A 19,911-nucleotide genomic window follows, 5' to 3' on the forward strand; every position below is an offset into this window, starting at 1 on the left:
TGTGTGGGTGTATGTGTGAATGTAAATGTGTGGGTATATGTGTGTGAATGTGTGTTTGTGTCTGAATGTGTGTGAGTGTATATGTGTGAAGTGCCTGTGAGTGCATGTGTGTGAATGTGACTGTGTGAGTGTATGTGTGTGAATGTGTGTGTGTGGGTGTTTGTGTCTGTGAATGTGACTGAGTGCATGGGTATGTGTATGTGTGTGTATGTGTGTTTGTGTGTGGATGTGTGTGTGCGGTATATGTGTGTGTGTATGTGTGTTTGTGTGTGGATGTGTGTGTACGGTATGTGTGTGTGTGTATGTGTGTGTGTGGCGCCCCTGTAAACCCAGAGGCGGATGGAGAAAGGTAGACAGGCAATTAGTAAAGGATTCCCCACAAGAGAGAACAAAAGGGAAAACAGAATTGCTGAACACTGGAGGAGTTCTAGGATTTTCCAAGGACAGTTCACATGCATGGAGTCCAAGGTGTTGTTCTAACATGCATGAGAGTGCTGGGTAGGAACAGTGAGAGCTGAGGCCAACTCCCAGCTGGCCACCAGCACAGAACAGAGGGCAAGTTATTTGACTCTAAGTGCCCCGATTTCCTCAACCATAAAATGGGGTAATATCGGTGCCTATAGTGAGGAGAAAACAGGCCAAAGCCCACTGGCTGGAAGGGGTTGTCCCGCACGGCAAGGCACTGTCAAGCCCTTTGAGAATTTGCTGGGTCAGAGAAAGGCAGATGGACCAACGGGTGCAGGTTCTGGTGGAGCCCGTCAGGTCACCTCGCACGGTGCTGACCAGGGTCAGCTGCCTCCCACCACGAGTCAGGCTGCTGCAGTCTCCATGCTGCTAGTCCCTGGTCATGTCCCTAAGCCACTCTTTCCGGCCATAGGTACTTTGCCGGGCAGCTCTGCTCACTGCCTGGTGTCAGTCCTGCATGTGTCCTCTTCTGCCTCTACATTTTCTCCTGTGGTCTCAGCCACTCCTAAATCTGTGCTGATGTTCCCTAGGTCCACACTTTTTGTGGCTGTCACATACCTACAGAGAGGGTAGCATTTCTACGTGGACATTCCTCAAGCATCTCAGACTCGTTAAGTTCAAACCAGAGCACCTTGTCTTCCCTCCGCAGCCTCCGTTCCCCGATCTCTGCCATCACTGTCCTTCACCTACGGGCTCCACGCAGAGCATTGAAAGGCATGTGGATGCCTCTCCAGCACTGGGTCTACCGCCAGGTGTATGCCAATCACGCCCACTTCCCTCCTCCCCATCACAGCCCTCATGTTCTCACCCCCAGTGATCTCACGCTTGGCTTGCAAAACTTCCCAACTGGCCCCATTTACCCCTCTCTTATCCGTTATTATCATTATCCATCATCATTATTATTATTATTATATTATTATTATTATTATTATTTTAAGACGGAGTTTCAGTCTTGTCACCCAGGCTGGAGTGCAATGGCGTGATCTCGGCTCATTGCCGCCTCCGCTTCCTGGGTTCAAGCAATTCTCCTGCCTCAGCCTCCCAAGTAGCTGGGATTACAGGTGTGTGCGCCACCATGTATTTTTAGTAGAGACAGGGTTTCACCATGTTGGCCAGGCTGGTCTTGAACTCCTGACCTCTGGTGATCCACCCACCTCAGCCTCCCGAAGTGTTGGGATTACAGGCATGAGCCACTGCACCCGGCCTCTCATCCATTATTTACTCAGCAGCCGGAGTGACCTCTAACAAATGCACGTGGAAACCTTCGCACGTGCTCCTTCAGGCTCTGCACCATCCCTGCATGGGACTAGTGGTTAATCACCTGCACTGCAGTATCCAGGAGAGAAAGCCCAGCTTCACCACGAGCCAGCTGTGTGACCTGGGAAATTTGCTTAACTTCTCAAGCCTTAGTCATCTCATCTGTAAAATGGGGATACAAATCATAATGATTTTCTAGGAATTTTGTGAAGATTATATGGGTTAATCTAAGAAAAGACCCTGGTAAGAACTCAGAAACTAAGAACAGGGACTCTTCCTCCTCAGTCATACTTCCCAGCACCTCTGCCCCCAGTGCACCCAGCCCTTGCCTTCACAGTCCTGGCGTTTGCACGTGCTGTTACAACTCCCTGACCTCCTTCTGTTCCATTCAGAACCTAACAGTCCTCCTGCTCGTTCAGAGGTCACCTTTGCGTGGATGCCCGATGACTCTCCGATCTAAGTCAGAACAATCCCCCTAGCCCTGAGTTACGCCTCTTGTGATTTCCATGATTTTCTCTATATAGCAGTCATTTTTTAAGAGGCTGTCACGTTTTTAAAACATCTTAGTGGAACATCCTTACTTTGGGCTTAAGGCCTAAGCACAACCAAGGCTGTCAGCCTGTTCTTCACATCCTCTGCTAACAGCAGAAACAGCACCTACCATGTGGGTCACAAAAGGTGCAGCATGGCCAAATGGAGGGAAAAAGCCAATCGAAGGAGCCGCTTGGAAATGCCAGCGATGTCTTACGAATACCTGTTCAGAGAGCCAACAGCCACTGGTTTCTAATCAATTTTCCAACAGAAACAGATTTTTAGAAAATCAAAAATAACACTTTCTTTATTTTCAACCGAGGAAAAGTCCCAATGTTGCCTTTCATAAAGGCCAGGCTGTGACCTCTCCAGGGAGGTCGCCTCCGTCATAAGAAGCCCCTCCCACTGCTGGGTCATGAGGGACGGGGCTGCTCAGCAGAAACGTCTGGGCCCAAGAGCAAAATCCTCTCCCTGGGCCATTTCCAGGGTGCCCTTTTGTTTCCTAAGATGCACATTATATGTATCTGCTAATAGATCGCCCAAGTAGCGAACTAGCACCACCCAACAACTTCAGTTCCCACCCTGTTCCTTAATAATTGCATTTAGATGTCAGCAATGCAGTGTTAATTGCTACAAACGAATGAGAAATGCACGGGATGACTTCATGCATAAATATGTTCAAGCAACACTATAGAAAGGGTTTTTGTTGCTGTTGTTGTTGTTGTTGCTTTGGTAATTCAAAGCCAGAAGAGGGAGAACAAAGTCATCGTGGAGCACACACTGGTATAAAGATGCCGAATTCGAAGGGACTTGCAGCACATGCGTGAGGACCATGCTGACACTGGGAGCAGCAGTTGAGCTTTCTGCTACTGGATGGGGTATGGTCCCAAGAGCAGAGAGGAAGGGCTGGGGACCCTGTTGAGGAGCACGTCTGGTTGAGCATCCCATGGAGGGCGGGTCTGTGTGCTCCCTGAGCATCATCAACACAGCAGCCTGCACCCTGTTTCTCAAAGTTCCTCTCTTTGTACCAGAGGCTGCCCACACACCGTTGCTTAGGAGGGGAACACAATTCCAGTTGCCATCAAATGTATTAATTGCTTACCATCTGTTCTCTAATCACCTGCGTCACAAAATCAGCATGCATGCCATTAAGACGTCATCCTATTTATCAGTCCACAAGCACTTATGGAGGTTCCTCGCCCCTCAGGAGCTGAGAGCAGATTATGGCTGACAGTGATGACAGTGGTAATCATTGGCTTTCCAACACTGCAACCCTCCAACTGGTTCTGAGGTCACCAGCTTCAACAGTTTCTGGTTCACATGATAGGACTGTACGTTCATCATTTTGCAAAAAGAACTAAATGATGAGAACACATGGACACATAGAGAGCAACAACACACACTGGGGCCTTTCAGAAGGTGGAGGGTGGAGGGATGGAGAAGATCAGGAAAAATAACTAATGGGTACTAGGCTTGATACCTGGGTAATGAAATATAATCTGTAAAACAAACTCCCATGACACAAATTTACCTACATAACAAACCTGTACTTGTACCCCTGAACTTAAAGGGTAAAAAGAGAACTTTTGCAAAATATCCTTTGTCACCAACATATAAGTCCCTACTGTTAAAGCTTCTCTTTGTGGAATCAGTGGCTAATTTTCATCCATAAAGGTGACATTTTCCTTTCTACTCCAGCACATCTGACATCAGTTCAGTGCAATTTTTTGAAAGATATGCATTCTATATTTAGTTCCAGAAAAGATTCAAGCTGAGTCAAATGAATGTATGCAACACAGTAAGAAAATGTAAAATTAAAGTAATGAGAGAGATAAGAGAGAATGAGGGTACCAAGTAAAGAATGAAGTTGGAAGTTTGTGAGGGGGGTTCTTTTTTTCATTGCAATGAAACTCACATAATATAACATTCACCAACTTAACTATTTTTAGTGTACCATTGAGTACTATTCAGAACATTCATAGTGTTGTGTGACTGTCAGTACCATCTATTTCCACAACTTCTTCCTCTTGCAAAATTGAAACTCTGTACCCATTAAATGCTGACTCCCTATTCTCCACCTCTCAGTCCCTGGCAGCCATCATCGTACTTTCTGTCTCTAAGAATTTGACTACTCTAGTCACCTCATTTAAGTGGAGTCATAATATTTGTTCTTTCGTGACTGGCTTATTTCACTTAGCATAATGGCCTCAGGGCTCATCTGGGTTGTAGTAGGTCAGAATTGCATCCCTTTTTAAGGCTGAAAAGCATTCCATCATAGGAATATACCAGAGATATATTAATGTATCTGTTTTACGTGACACACTTTAACCTAAGTGTTTATATAAGTTTCACAAAACACGATCTGTGTAATCATGGAACGTCCAAAATCATGGCTAGGGTAGGAGGTCATGATAGTTGCAAATAGAATTATTGTAAATCTTTTCACAAATAACTGAACTCAACTCACTGATTGTTTTGCTGTGCCCATACCCGCCGCACACACACACTTTTATTTTTTCCTTTCCAATTTTAAATTATTCTTGTTTCTCACAATCTAAAAGCTTGGTGTCCCTTCTGGGTTGAGAGCGCTATTATAATTGCTGCTTTTCTGCTGCAGCCGTCTCTTAAAAGATTTAAATTAAATAAAAATATTTCTGACAGCTTATAAAATGTGAAACTCAATATAGAGCTCTGATTATGTTTTCTGACAGTGAAGCTTTTGCGGAACGTTATCTATTTAACAGCTATCCAGTGAGCGCCTTGTCCACGTCAGGCACAGTTCTTGGGGTTGGGGATTCAGCAAGGAACAGAGACTTTGCCTCAGCCCTTCCAGGCTTATATGCATTTGTATTCCAGAGGTGAAGACCAACAATAAAATACCAGTAAACAAATGGAATAGTTGCAAGTTACAGTATGTGTTAGAAGAAACAATGCAGGAGTGACGTAGAAAGTCTCCACAGTGAGTGGTGTGCTGAGGTGGTCAGGAAAGAGCACTCCAAAGATACACAGGACATTGAAACTGAGATGGAAAGCTATCGAAGAAGCTGGTCATGCAGCGAGATCCACACAGATGGAGGAGCATGTGTGAGGTCCCTGAGCCGGCAAAGAGCGTATGATGTTCAAGGAGCTATGAGCCAACATTGTATCTGGAGAATGATGATCTAGGAGGAAGGTAGCACAGAGGCTCTGGGGAGGGAGAGCTGCAGAGATCATAATAAAAAGTGAAATGTATTCCAAGTTTGCTGAGAAGCACTCAGGGGTGTTTTAAGCAGAAGGATATCACCTGAATTGTATTTGAAAAGGAGCTTTCTTATAGCTTGGTGGAGCTTGGATTGAAGAGTGGCAAGTGTGGAATGTGGGCACTAATGAGCAGGCGGGAGCTTAGCACAGGTGCTGCTGATGCAGGCTCAGCTTGTGGCCCTAGAGCCAGAAGACGCAGCTGATTCAATCTTCTATGGGAAATGCACTTGAGGGTCCTTATTCACCTGTTAGGGATAGGTATTTACACCAGGTGTTTGGCTTGAGAACTGAGAGGATGGTGGTACCCTTTGCTGAGATTCCTCATCTCAGCATGAGACAAGGGCATTTGGGGGTGAAACTCAAGGGTTCTGTGTTGAAGAGTTAGACATGAGCTATCTGCAAAAACCTAATGGAGGTATAAAGCTTGTTTGTACTGTACGCTAGTGTGGCTTCCAGTGGAGAGCTCAGAGCTACAGGTACAATTTTAGAGTCATTAACGTAAGGGTGGTATTTGAATTCATGAAGATTACCACAGAGTAGAGAACAGAGAAGATGGAACTCCCACTCTGAGGAGCTTCACCACGGAGAGGTCAGGTAGAGAAGAAGATAGGGCATTCCAGACAGGGAGCACAGGGTTGGGAGCTGACCTATGAACCCGGGGAAGGCCAGTTCCACGGCAGTGGGGAAAAGCCACATTAAACCTTCTGATCAGTGAATAGGAGCAAGAGAGTGGAGATGGTGGGAATGGGCAGGGTTTTGAGAATTCCGGTTTTAAAGAAGATTGGAGCTATACGGTAGTAGCTGGAAGAGGAAAGTAGATGCAGGACTTTCTTTTTGATTGAGAGGTAATACAGCATGTTGATAAACAGTGCACTGATGAGAATGTTTACTGAAAGTGGTCACTTTTGTGTTAGAATGTTTGCAGCACAGTTACCCTCTTTGCAAAAATCAACCAGCACAGCCAACTGCCTCTTCTGGCAGTAGTAGATCCAAAACATTAAAATACACCATCTGCACAGAAAAGATGGTAGATCAATAAAACTTCAGAGATTAATTCATGATATTTAATAAGAATTCACTAGGTAAAAGGCACTAATTTAGAACTTGGCTTAACTTTTGGAATGACACAGAACAGGAGCTTGTATTCTTTTGTGGGAAGACAATAAACAGTAAGAGGAAAGGTAAATTCTGGAGTATATTAGAGGGTGATTATGGTGATGGGAAAGTGCAGTAGGAATCCACAAGAAGGTGTTTAGGGAGGAAGCTTGCAATTTTAAATAGGAGGTGGGTTGGGTCTCATTGAAGTAACATTTGAGCCAAGACTTGGAGAAGGTGAAGGCTCTAGCCACGCATACCTGGGGAAGAGTATTCTAAGGAAAGGGATGAGAGATGGATGATAACTACACAGACAGGGAGACAGTGGAGCATAACTTCCAATTCTGAAGTCAATTCTATCTACCCCAAATTATTCCAAAGACTTTGAATACCTACATCAATGTTATAAAATTATTGGAAAACCAAAAAATCAACATGAACTCTCCCTCTGTCTAGATGTTTCAGTATCATTTGTTTAGTATATAGCATGTGCACTTTATGCAAAAGCATATCACCAGATTAACACTTCCAAATATGGAGTTTGTTCCTATGTAAAAATGAATCAGCTAGATATGGTGTTAGCTACAAAGGGAAGGGAGGTATGAAACTGAGTCAGTGATATAACTAGAGATGGCTAGAAACCTCTCTAACATCTGGACACAAGAACCACTATCTGAAATCAGTTTTAAGGAGTGGATTCCTCATATATGACCCGACTGTGTTAAAGAATTATTTGTTACCTGGAAGCAAAGGTGAGAACCATCCTAACCTGTCCTTTCTGAGCTTGTGCCTGACAACGAGTGCGGCACCCACCATTGCCTTTGTCAGTATTAAGCATGTACGTGATGGGCCAACCCCCTTTCTTTGTGTCTGTCTTCCTGCCATGGGGAGTCCTCAGATCTCCTGCCAGAATTGTTTTCTAAGGGAATTTTATCCATACCTTGGTTAAAGTACATCTCACCACCCATCCTGACTCATAGCTGTATACCATTTTATCAACTGTAGAATGACAAGGTTCATACATTTGGAAAGGAGAGCATTATTTCCCACAAAGGGTTGCAGCCTGCAGGCCATTGTGACATGCTTAGAAGCACAGCCTCCCACCAGAAGCCAGAAACAGGAACTTAGAAGGTGGAAAAAATGAAAGGGATTTATGCTGAACAGGGTGGCCAAACATACATATTCAACAGGTTATAGGAGGAGATATGAATATTCATGAAGGGGGACCATGGACAGGCTATAGTAGGCTAGCATGCAGGCAACATGCATCGTACGTTCATTTCTGGGTGGAGAGTTAACATTTAAATATATTACAATTAGGCCCTATACATCAAAAGGTGAAACAGAAGGTCTTCGGTGCACAGCCTCTGTAGACTGGCGAGGACCACTCCATGGTTTGTGGTCTCTTATCAACAAAGAATGCTGTTCAGTTGTTGTGTCAAACTTGCAAAAGGGGGAAGCAATGTCAGGTGGTTGGTTGAAATCAGTAGTGGAGCAAGTCTTTCAAAAGGGCAAGTTTCTGTCTAACTCTGAGGAAAGAAATCCTAATGCCCATAAGTGAGGAAGTGAGGGGGTATGACGAGGTGTGTCCAACCTCCCATTCCGTCATGGCCAGGAGCTCAGTTTTCAAGGTTTCTCCAAGGTCCTCTTGACCAAGAGTGAATCTGTTCAGTCAGTGGGGGGACTTAGGATTTCATTTTCATTTCCTAACTTGTGCCCATCTTTCTAAAATGTAAAGTTCTTGAGGACAGGAACTATTTCTTTCCTGAGGCAAAGAGGGAGCAGAAAAGTTTTTTATTGTGGTAAAATGTATAAAACATAAAATTTACCATTTTAACCATTTTTCAGTATACAGTTCCGTGGCAATAAGTATATTCACATTGTTGTACAGCCCTCACTACCATTTAGCTCCAGAACAACTTTTATCTTCCCAAACAGAAATGCCATACCCACTAAACAACAGCTCCTCATTTTTCTTCCCCCAGCCAACAGGTACGATATCTTGTAAACATTAGGTGTTCAATACCTAAATACAGTGGAATGCTTGCAGCAATTAAGGAGAATGAGGCTTCTTCTTTTTTTTTTTTTGAGATGGAGTCTTACACTGTCGCCTGAGCTGGAATGCAATGGCACGATCTCGGCTCACTGCAACCTCCACCTGCCGGGTTCATGCAATTCCCCTGCCTCAGCCTCCCGAGTAGCTGGGATTACAGGTGCACACCACCACACCTGGCTAATTTTTGTATTTTTAGTATACATGGGGTTTCATTATGTTGGCCAGACTGGTCTTGAACTCCTGACCTCAGATGATATACCCACCTCGGCCTCCAAAGTGCTGGGATTACAGGTGTGAGTCACCATACCCAGCTGAATGAGGTTTCTTTAAATGTGCTGATATGGATATTTCTGCGTGACGTACTGTCACGTTCAGTTACTGTGATGAGAAGAGGTAATAGAGAATGTTTTGTGTGAATGTTACCAAACTGAACTGGGGTCCACTCATCCAGCACAGTAAAGCCAGACACTGACATTGAGATTTGCAGCAGGAGAAAGGGGCATTTATTGCATGGTGCCAAGCAGGGAGTATGGGCAGCCCTCACTTATGACTCAAATTCCTCAATGTTTTTAAAGAGTTTTTAAAGGCAAGAGTACATTTCAGGAAAACAGAACTTGCAGGCAGAATCGTAAACCAATACATGGAGGCTGTGCACCTATGTGAGTGTGACTCACTCCAGGTCTGGCAAAAAGAAATGTAGAACAAAAACTGGGGGTCCGAGTTCAGCCTTCTGTTCCCCCTTCTCTGAGGTCTATGTGATAGTGGTCAACATTTTCCACCTGCTGGAGATTCTGAGAAACAAGCCAATCACATACATTAAGATGTTATTATTTAGTTTCTATAGGGAACCAAAACACTTTGTGACTCTGGCTTGCTTGGGTGACTATTATTACTATCTTCTTGCTTATCAAGCTGCTCATTTGCCTTTCCAAGGCTAGTTAGATGCCTAGAATTTCCCTTGAAGGGAGTCAATATTTTTCCTTTATTTCCATGCTTGGGGGACCCAACAGGGTCCTTAGGGGTGTCCCTGCTCCATCTCATGACCAAGGGACTCACTCCAGCAGTATAACCTCAAACCCCCAAATGTCTAAGCTGGAGGGACCACTGGGGTCATGTAATTCAAGCTCCTCATCTTACAAATAAAAAACATTCACACTTCAGGAGTTGGGCTTAATTTTTTTAAGTAACAAAATGTATAACAGGGTTTTCTTTAATCCCCCAGAGTGAATCCAGTGGCCAGCAACAGATGAAGTAGGCATATGAGTCATCGCTCTGGGTTTTCAGAGTTGTGCTTCTGTATTCCTTCTGCTGAAATTGCAGGAAGATTTCTTGTGATGAGGCCTTATATGCTGTTGCTGGGAGTGTAAATTAGTACAACCACTGTGGAAGAGTGTGGCGATTCCTCAAAGACCCAAAAACAGAACTACCATTTGACCCAGCAATCCCATTACTGAATATTTACCCAAATAAATGTAAATAATTCTATTGTAAACACACATGAACATGTATGTTCATTGCAGCGCCATTCACAACAGCAAAGACATGGAATCCATCTAAATGCTCATCAATGATGGACTGGATAAAGAAAATATGGGACATATACACCATGAAATACAATGCAGCCATAAAAAGAATGAGACTATCTCCTTTGCAGGAACATGGATGGAGCTGGAGGCCATTATTCACAGAAAACTAACACAGGAGCAGAAAACCAAATACCACATGTTCTCACTTATAAGTGGGAGCTAAATGATGAGAACACATGGACACATAGAAGGGAACAAAAGACACGGGGGCCTATCAGAGGGTGGGAACTGGGAGAAGAGAAAGGATCAGGAAAAATAACCAATGGGTACTAGGCTTAATACCTGGGTGATGAAATAATCTGTACAACAAACCCCCATGACACAAGTTTACCTGTGTTAAAAACCTGCACGTGTACTGCTAAACTTAAAAGTTAAATTAAAAAAAAAAAAAAAAAGAATGGAGCACATTTTAACCTGAGGAAGAGTGAACACCCAATTACCAGATGTCAAAAGTGTTATTATTTTCTTGTTGCTCTGTTTAAAATTGACAGGACATAAATTGTGCGAGGTTTATGGAAGGGGAGAATATGCACCTTTGGCTTGGTACAGGCCTCTGTCATATTGGTCAACTTTTAAGCTAATCATCCAATGTGTTACCAAAGCCTTAAGTCTTTGCATCTGCCTGGCAGACTCAATACTGCAGCCTCCACAAAAAACTGACTTAAAAATTTAAATGGATTTTCCCCCCACCTATTATGTGCACATGGAATATTATGTGCATCCTTGGATATAAGTATACATGTCGGCAATGCCAGTTTTGCTTGCAAGTTACATATCACTATCTTGTGCTGACGGTTGCACCAGTACGCATGTGTCAATATTTATTAAATTCTACATTTTAAATATGTCCACTTTGTTGCATGTGAATTATACATCAACAAAAAATTATAAAAGCTTGGAAAAATAAATAATCACAGGAGGAGAAAAGGAATTGCATCTCACTTTCCTGGACTCCCAGCCCCCTCTGGGGCCATGGCTGTGGGCTGCCTGTGGTGGCTTGTGACCTCTAGGGAGCGTCATCACTCCCTTTCTTGGCAGAGCAAGTTGTTAAAAGAGGATGCAGCAGAACCATCTCTTTACTAACTCAACCATCTAAGACTCAAGAAAACCAGCTTTTTAAACTGCAGGTATACCCTATTCCTAAGGACAAGGCAATCCCAGGGAGGCTATGGTTTAGGGGAAAGCATAATGTCAATAGGTGTAAAATCCAGCTGTGAAAGATAAACAAGTTCTAAAGACTTGCTGTGCGACGGTGTGCCTATCGATAATAAGAGTGTGTTGTTCACGTAAACACCTGTTAAGAGAGTAGGTTTTGTGTTGTATGTTCTTACCACAATGAAAAACAATTAAAAGAAAATTCCGGCTGACTTAGATGGTTCCTCACTTTCAATAAGGGCAGGCCCCTCAGGAAGAGGGTGTCATCTGAATGCTTCCCCCTTAAGTTTCCTCATGGTACAAGCAAACCCCTCATTCATGTCTCCTATCCTATAGCCCTGGTTTGCCCATTCTCCAAATATCTCCAGCTGGAGAAAATGGGCTAGACCCGGGCCATGGTTTTCTAAATCTCTAGCTCTGCTTGGGCTCTTACTGTTCTTAGATCACCTGACTAATGATGACTAACATAGTTGTTTGGAAAACAACAAGTAGTGGGGGTGTGTGCTGGACAGAAAGGAGCGTTATTTATCATGTGGGACTCCTACTTAATGACAGGTTTTCCAGGAAAATCAAAGAGTTGAGTGGGAAAGGAAAAATATGCATGCTGATGAGGAGGCTACATTGTGACCAGTGTTTCCCTGGTGGTAATGTGGTGCCCACTGGATATGGTGGCCTGTGTTGGGAAGAAGGCCAGTGTGCAGCACAGGAGGAAGGAGGAAACAGAGGCAGAACCCCAGCTTTCCATAGTGGGAGGAAATTAAATCATGAAGCGGCAAAGCAGGTGCAATGTTTAGAGATAAGGGGATAGCTGGGCGCGGTGGCTCAAGCCTGTAATCCCAGCACTTTGGAAGGCCGAGACGGGCGGATCACGAGGTCAGGAGATCGAGACCATCCTGGCTAACACGTTGAAACCCCTTCTCTACTAAAAAATGCAAAAAACTAGCCAGGCGACGTGGCGGGCGCCTGTAGTCCCAGTTACTCGGGAGGCTGAGGCAGGAGAATGGCGTAAACCCGGGAGGCGGAGCTTGCAGTGAGCTGAGATCTGGCCACTGCACTCCAGCCCGGGCGACAGAGGGAGACTCTGTCTCAAAAAAAAAAAAAAAGGGGGGGGGGGGGATAAAGACCAAAATCATTAGTTGAAAGAATTAGAAGGGCCAGGCGTGGTGACTCACGCCTGTAATTCCAACCCTTTGGGAGGCCGAGGCAGGCAAATCACCTGAGCTTGGGAGTTCAAGACCAGCCTAGGCAACATGGTGAAACTCCGTTTCTACTAAAGACACACAAAAATTAGCTTGGGGTGGTTGTACACGTCTGTAATCCCAGCTACTCGGGAGGCTGAAGCAGGAGAATCGCTTGAATTGGGCAGGTGGAGTTTGCAGTAAGCCAGGATGGCGCCACTGCACTCCAGCCTGGGCGACACAGTGAGACTCCATCTCAAAAACAAAAAACAAAAAAAAAAGAGAGAGAGAGAGTTAGAATGGTTAGCCTCTGAAGAAAGGCACATGAAGAGAAAAACCTACCATGCATTTATAACAAATCTATTAGAACTATTTGACTCCTTAAGCTGTGTGCATGTTGAGGTTTAATTTTAAAAAATTGAAGCAGGACATACAATTCCACTCCTTTTAGCTAATAGACCCCAAACCATCACATCACCTTTGGGTGCTCCCTAAACCATCTTCCGCACACATCCACCCATCCCAAACCAAGCCCACCCATCCTGGAACACCTCAAAGGTTCTCAAACCCCAGTCACTTGCAACCTCCCTTTTCCCACAGAAAGAATCAAAAGTTTGTGGCTGCTATGGTTTGGATCTGTGTCCACACCAAGTATCAGATTAAATTGTAATCTCCCGTGTTGGACGTGGGGCCTCGTGGGAGGTGATTGTATGATGGGGATGAATTTCTCATGAATGGTTTAGTATCAGCCCTCTTGGTTCTGTCCTCATGATAGTGAGTTATCCTGAGATCTGGTCATTTAGAAGTGTGTGGCACCTCCCCCTCACTCTCTCTCACTCCTTTTCCCACAGTGTAAGATTTCTTCTCCCTCTTTGCCTTCTCTCATGATTGGAAGCTTCCTGAGGCCTCCTTAGAAGCTGAGCAGATGTCGACATCATGCTTCCAGTACAGCCTGTGGAACCGTGAGCCAATTAAATCTCTTTCCTTGTAAATTACCCAGTCTCAGTTATTTCTTTATAGCAATGTGAGAACAGACTAACACAGCGGCCAAGGCCTTGAATTCGATTTTAGCAAAATGAATATGTATCCTTTCAGAAAGATCTGTGAAGGAACCGTCAGAGAAGCTGGGCACCCACAAAAGTGCATGGCCACACAGTGCTGTTCTCTGAGCCTCAGTGGCCACCAGGGGCCTGTGCTCAGGAAGGGAGGTGCTCATCTTCTCCACTTTAATCTGTAGTGCATGTGGAAACAACAGAATCCTCCCTGCCCAGGTGCTAACTGTGTGACTGGGGTGTCCATCAGCCACTGTCCAGTTGGCCAAAGTCCCTGCTACCTCAGACTCACAAATTTACTGCATCATCAGCTTTATTATGCGGTGTCAGTATCTCCTGGCCTTGTGTGTCAATGTCTTGTAAAAGTCTTTGCCCCAGCCCAAAGCAAGGTCTGCGGCTGTTGCAGGAGAAAAGTAAAAACATCACAACCCTGCAGGCAGCCACATCCGAGTTCCAATGCCTCCTTAAACACTTACAAGTGCTGAGATTTGCATGTAGTCTTCACCTACCAGAGCCTCAGACTCTTTCTCTTTTTACTTTTTAGGTGCAAACAAAATTATAATCACTCAAGGTTTTTGTGAAGAATAAATGAATCGACATATGCAAAGCACTCTAGACGTGAGTGTCTCCTGTTCGTTTATCAGGCAGATGTTTAAGGATGTAGATTCCCTAATCAGTCAAGGCTATCCTAGTAGACGAGGACTCAGTAGCCTCAAAAACAGAACTTCCCCACATCATGAAGAAGACCACTGCCTGTATTTTAAGATTCACACATGCTCAAGAGATAAGCTAAGCTTACACTAAAAACACACTTTTATTTCTGTCTTTGTGGCCTTAAATAGTCTTTTCAAGTAATTTAGCTCTCCCATCCTCAATTCCTATTTGCACAGAGCACAGTCTCTAAGCAAGACTCCAGCAACCACCCTCCTAAGTGTCTCCAAACAAGGCATGTCTTCAGAGAAGGAGATTGCATTGAATTAAAAGCTCCTAGGGAAAGAGAGAACCTATATGAAGAAGTGCTCCACAGGGTGGCTGCCCGCGGCCCCTTCTCTGAAGCTGTAGCATTCAGTGAGTCTCTATTAAAGAGAAGTTTCAACCAAAACAGTGCAAGGCTCTCCAAAGAGGCTTCAGATTTGGAATGGATAATAATCTTGACAAAAAATGTAAGCTTCCCTTCCTTTTGAATGCTTTCAAAAGGCAGAGGGATCAACCAGCCTTTGATGGTGAAACAATAGGAGAATAAAGGGGACAGTCAGGACCCTCCAGCCCATGAATAACATTTTCAAACTTTTTTATCTCTTCCACCTCCTTCTTTGACTATTTTCATGAGAGGCAATTTTGCATCTTTCTCAGTTTACAAGTCAAAATAAGCGTGTGTGCATGTGTGTGTGTAAAATAGTGAAAAGGGAAAACATACTTTTTATATAACTACTTTTTGGTAACACAGCAATGTTTACTTTTTATTAAAATAGGCAATCATATATCTGAAATCAGCCTAAAACATAAATACTTAATATCAAACTTTAAAACACCTTTTAAATTCACAATTATAATTTATATTCATACATATATACATACACATATGTATATATCTCCTTGTGAGAAAGATATGCCATGTTAACAGTAATTAAAGCAAAGTTGGAGTGACTATATTAATATCAAAGTAAATTGGAAACCAAAAATATCACCGTGGATAAAAGGGTCATGTTTCATGATGATAAAAAAAGGCAATTCTTCAAAAGGGCCTAACAGTTCTAAACATTTATCCATCTAATGTCAGAGCTTCCAAATATATGAACAAGAACTGATAGAACTACAGGGGAAAATAGACAAATCTATCATTGTAGTCAGAGGTTTCAACACCTGTCCCTCAGTAATTGATAGAACAAGTAGATCAAAAATCAATAAGCATATAAAAGGCTAACAACACTATGAACCAACTAATTAATTGAATTTCTAGAATCCGCTAATCAACATATTCTTATCAAGCAGACACAGAATGTTTAGCTAGATAAACTATAATCTGGACCATAAAAATAATCTCAACTTTAAAATAATTCAAAATATACATATTAATGTTATCCCAATACAATGAAATTTAAATAAAAATCAATAAAAGCAAGATATTTGGAAAATTCCCAAATATTTCTAAAAAAAAAAAAAAAAAATTCCATGGATCGAAACAGAAACCAGGCCAGGCGTGTTGGCTCACACTTGTAATCCCAATACTTTGGAAGGCCAAGGTGGGAGGATCACTTGAGCCCAAGAGTCCGAGATCAGCCTAGGCAACATAGTTGGGGGACTATGTCTTTAGACACACACATAAACAAAAAAGTAGACAAGCATGGTGGCACTTGCCTGTGGTCCCCGCTACTAGAGTGGCTGAGGTGGAAGAATCTCTTAGACCTGGGATGTCGAGGCTGCAGTGAGCTGCAATCACACCACTGCACATCAGCTTGGGCAAAAGAGGAGATCCTCTCTTAAAAAAAAAAAAAAAAAAAAAAAAAAAGGTAAGAAATTGAAACGGAAGTTACAAAACATTTCTAATTAACTGAAAAATACTTTTTTTTTTTTTTTTTTTTTTTTTTTGAGATGGAGTCTTGGTCTGTCACCCAGGCTAGAGTGCAGTGGTACAATCTTGGCTCACTGCAACCTCTGCCTCCCGGGTTCAAGTGATTCTCCTGCCTCAGCCTCCTAAGTAGCTGGGACTATAGGCACATGCCACAATGCCTAGCTAATTTTTGTATTTTTAGTATAGATGGGGTTTCACCATGTTGGCCAGGATGGTCTTGATCCCTTGACCTTGTGATCTGCCCACCTCGGCCTCCCAAAGTGCTGGGATTACAGGTGTGAGCCACCACACCTGGCCATAAAAATGCATTTTTAACATGTGTGGAATGCCACTGATGCAGAGAAATTTATAATGCTAAATCCTATATTAGACAAAAAGATGTCTCAAACCAGTGATCTCAACTTCTACCTTAAGAAATGAAAAAAGAGATCAATTCATATTCAAAGCAGCAGAAGGAAGGTAGGTGTCATGGTAAATTTTATGTGTCGACTTGACTAGGCCACGGGATCCCCAGATATTTGGTCACACACCATTCTGGGTGTGTCTGTGAGGGCGGTTTGGATGAGACTGACATCTGAATCAGTGGACTGAGGAGCGCAGGTGGCCCTCCCCAGTGTGAATGGGTCCCATCCATCAGCGGAAGCCCTGAATAGAGCACCAGCATGGCCTTCCCCTGAATAACAGGCCATTCATTCTGCCTTGCTTCTTTTGAACTAGGACATCAGCTGTTTCCTGCCTTCACACTCAAACAGAACATCAGTTTTTCCTGACTCTCAAACCTGCCAGTCTTCAGGCTGGAACTGCACGATTGGCTCTCGTGGGCCTCCAGCTTGCCAATCCACCCTGCAGATATTGGGACTTGTCAGCCTTCATAATCATTTGAGCTAGTTTCTCATACCACATAAAAAAATAGAACCTTGGCACCTACCATAGGTTTTTTGGAGAAAAATGGATAGGTAAATGCAGTCTACCCTTTCATGTTTAACTAAAAGGGAGTCTTGTGCTTTACATCTTTACATCATCCAAAAGTCCTGCATTTGGAACTAAAAGAGAACACAGAACTCATAATGTAGAACTCCCTCAGAATGTTAAGCCCTAGAGAAAGTTAATGGCAAATTCAACTGGCAAAGTAGGGCATGCTTGACATCATTTGCTTCTTAGAGCCCAGCAGCATCCTCACTATATGAAAAGACTTCTCCAGATCCTTAAGACATCTTTCCCTCAGCAACCAGAAGCCTAAGAGGATACTGTTAAGAGCAAAGATGAATGATGACTAAACTCAATTCTAAGAATCCTTCCTTCCAGCAACAGTTTCCTCAGGAGAATATTAGAAAGCAAGCTTGGCATAAGAATGATACAGTAGGCCAGGCACGGTGGCTCACACCTGTAATCCCAGCACTTTGGGAGGCCGAAGGGGGCCGATCACCTGAGGTGGGGAGTCCGAGACCAGCCTGACCACCATGGAGAAACCCGTCTCTACTAAAAATACAAAAATTAGCTGGGCATGGTGGTGCACGCCTGTAATTCCAGCTAGTTGGGAGGCTGAGGCAGGAGAATCACTTGAACCCGGGAGGCAGAGGTTGTGATGAGCTAAGATAGCGCCATTGCACTCCAGCCTGGGCAACAAGAGCAAAACTCCATCTCAAAAAAAGAAAAAAAAAAAGAATGATACAGTGGACTTTGGAGACTCAGGGGGGAAGTTCGGGAGGGGGTGAGGGATAAAAGACTACACATTGGATACAGTGTACACTGCTTGGGTGATGGGTGCACAAACATCTCAGAAATCACCACTGAAGAACTTATCCACGTAACCAAAAACCACCTGTTCTCCTAAAATTATTGAAACAAATTTTTTTTTAAAAAACAAAGTAAGCCTGGGATCCCTTTGATAAGCCTGTGGCTTGTCAGCCTCCTGCTGCAGAATCCATCGGATGCCAGAGCCCCTTCAGACATGAAGCCACTGTGGGCTAGAGCTGTCATCAGAATGGCAGAGCCCAGGTATCCCAGAGAAAGGCCGAGGAAGCTTCTTTTTGCTGGGACTCTGAAGAATGCCTCCCCTGTTTGTCACTCTGACCTTGCTGGAACCACACCTGTTCAAATACCACCATTATCACAGTGGGTGGGCAGGGAGCCCACCTCACCCAGATGGCATCCCCATGCCAGGCATGTTATTCCTTTGAGAATAACAGACACTCAAAATAAGAGTTCCTGAATTGAATTACAATTGTTGTCTTCTTTAAGTAGGTACAAGTGACTGTAGTGCACCATCTGTTTTTTATTCCAACAGCTAAGGGTAAATGTGGGTAAATGTGGTCTGTGAAAATGAAGTCCAAGGAGAAGTTATTGCCCTTGAATAATTAATTGCTTCATCTTCTCTCGCAAAAAAATTGGTTTATTATCTCAGATGGAACTCCTTCAATTCTCATTACCCAATGCATAAGTGACATTTAAATAAATGTCTTCTGGCATCCTGTATTGCTTCTTTGTTCCTTAGAAGCTTCCCCTGCATGCAAGATTGAGAAACTTGTTGAGACCATGCTTTTGAAAGAGCACAACTTCACAGCAATAGTCATTCATCATTCCTTTGTTCTGTTATTACTTTTTAATGGCAGCCTGAACTTAGTTATTCCAGCAAAAATGGCAAACTAAAGATTTCTTTCCCTATTGTTTGCCGTGTCAATCAAGTTTGAATTTTTCACAGTTAGATGAGAGTAAAACTGCAGTAAACGAGGGCGGAGCATCAATTCTGTGTGGGCCCCTCTTGATGTATTCTTGATGCTCAGGATTTTGAAATACAGCTACTTTTGTAAGTTGTGGACTATGTGGCATTAAATCTCACTTGGTATTAATTACCATCAATATTTTAAAAATAATATAGAATGTTAGAATAAGCAGTATGTCTCCCTTGAAGTAAAGACCATGGAGTTTTAAAAATACAGAATTGTTGAAGCTCAGTAATTTCTGGGAAAAACATACAGAATTAACCTCAAAAAGAGAAAAAAAATGCCATGTTTACAAACTGGTCTATTTTGGAAAAAAAAACAAAAGGAAAGAAATCTATATCTGATGGACAGTCCCATATGAGTAAAATAGGTGGCAATTGCCAAGGTGTGCAAACGTAAAATACTGAAAACTTAAGGGATATCTTTCATAGCTTTCCTAAAAGGTCTTTGTCTTTGCTGCCCCTCAAGGCAATCTCTGTGGGCCGTCTTTCTGAACGTTGCTTTCTGCCAAATACTCTTCCCAAATGACTTGCATAAGCTTGACAGAGTGAGAATTGTATATACAACTGTCTGAGCTAGAAAGCTATAATTTAAGGTAAGTGGATGAGTGTCTTTCAAAGCCAGGGGCCACAGTGCACATCTGGCTCCAGGGCTGCTGCTGATTCCTGAGACCAGACCTTCCTGACTTCTCTACGTGATGCACACAGGGGATTTCAGAGCAGGGCCTGGGTTCCACAAACTGTCAGAAAGCAATAAAGGGAGAAAAAAAATCACAACAAATCCTGAGAAAATTGTGCTCAAGGGAAAATGTGTAATCTTATATGCTTTCATTACTTAAAAAAAAGACTAAAAATAAAAGAACTCAATACTTAGCTAAAGAATATAGAAATGAGCAATAAAGAGAAAAAAATAAAAGTAAGAAGGATTTCAAAGATAAAAGCTGAAATTAATAAATTTGAACTTAAAAAACTATTTGAAAATTTAAAATAAATTCAAAACTT

At 43.1% G+C, this 19,911-nt stretch overlaps 1 protein-coding gene across 12 annotated transcripts in view; it reads right to left on the bottom strand.

Annotated features, from left to right (window-relative positions):
• The window catches only part of DIRAS2 (DIRAS family GTPase 2), a 157,466-nt gene that overhangs the window by 76,534 nt on the left and 61,021 nt on the right, over positions 1–19,911 (bottom strand). Inside the window, exons 5-6 of one of the 12 annotated variants that reach the window (XM_023195269.3) lie at positions 2,384–2,476; positions 1,787–1,884 (exon numbers count right to left, since the gene is read on the bottom strand). The exons of 9 other annotated variants lie outside the window; for them this stretch is intronic. The gene's annotated coding sequence lies outside the window, so the exon portion shown is untranslated. Of the gene's footprint in view, positions 1–1,786; positions 1,885–2,383; positions 2,477–16,037; positions 16,095–17,974; positions 18,691–19,911 lie in introns of those variants that run through there. 2 more of the 12 variants (XR_002727032.3, XR_002727030.3) reach the window with 2 other exon arrangements.

The sequence above is a fragment of the Piliocolobus tephrosceles genome, chromosome 14 (assembly GCF_002776525.5).
Source record: "Piliocolobus tephrosceles isolate RC106 chromosome 14, ASM277652v3, whole genome shotgun sequence".
NCBI lineage: Eukaryota > Metazoa > Chordata > Mammalia > Primates > Cercopithecidae > Piliocolobus > Piliocolobus tephrosceles.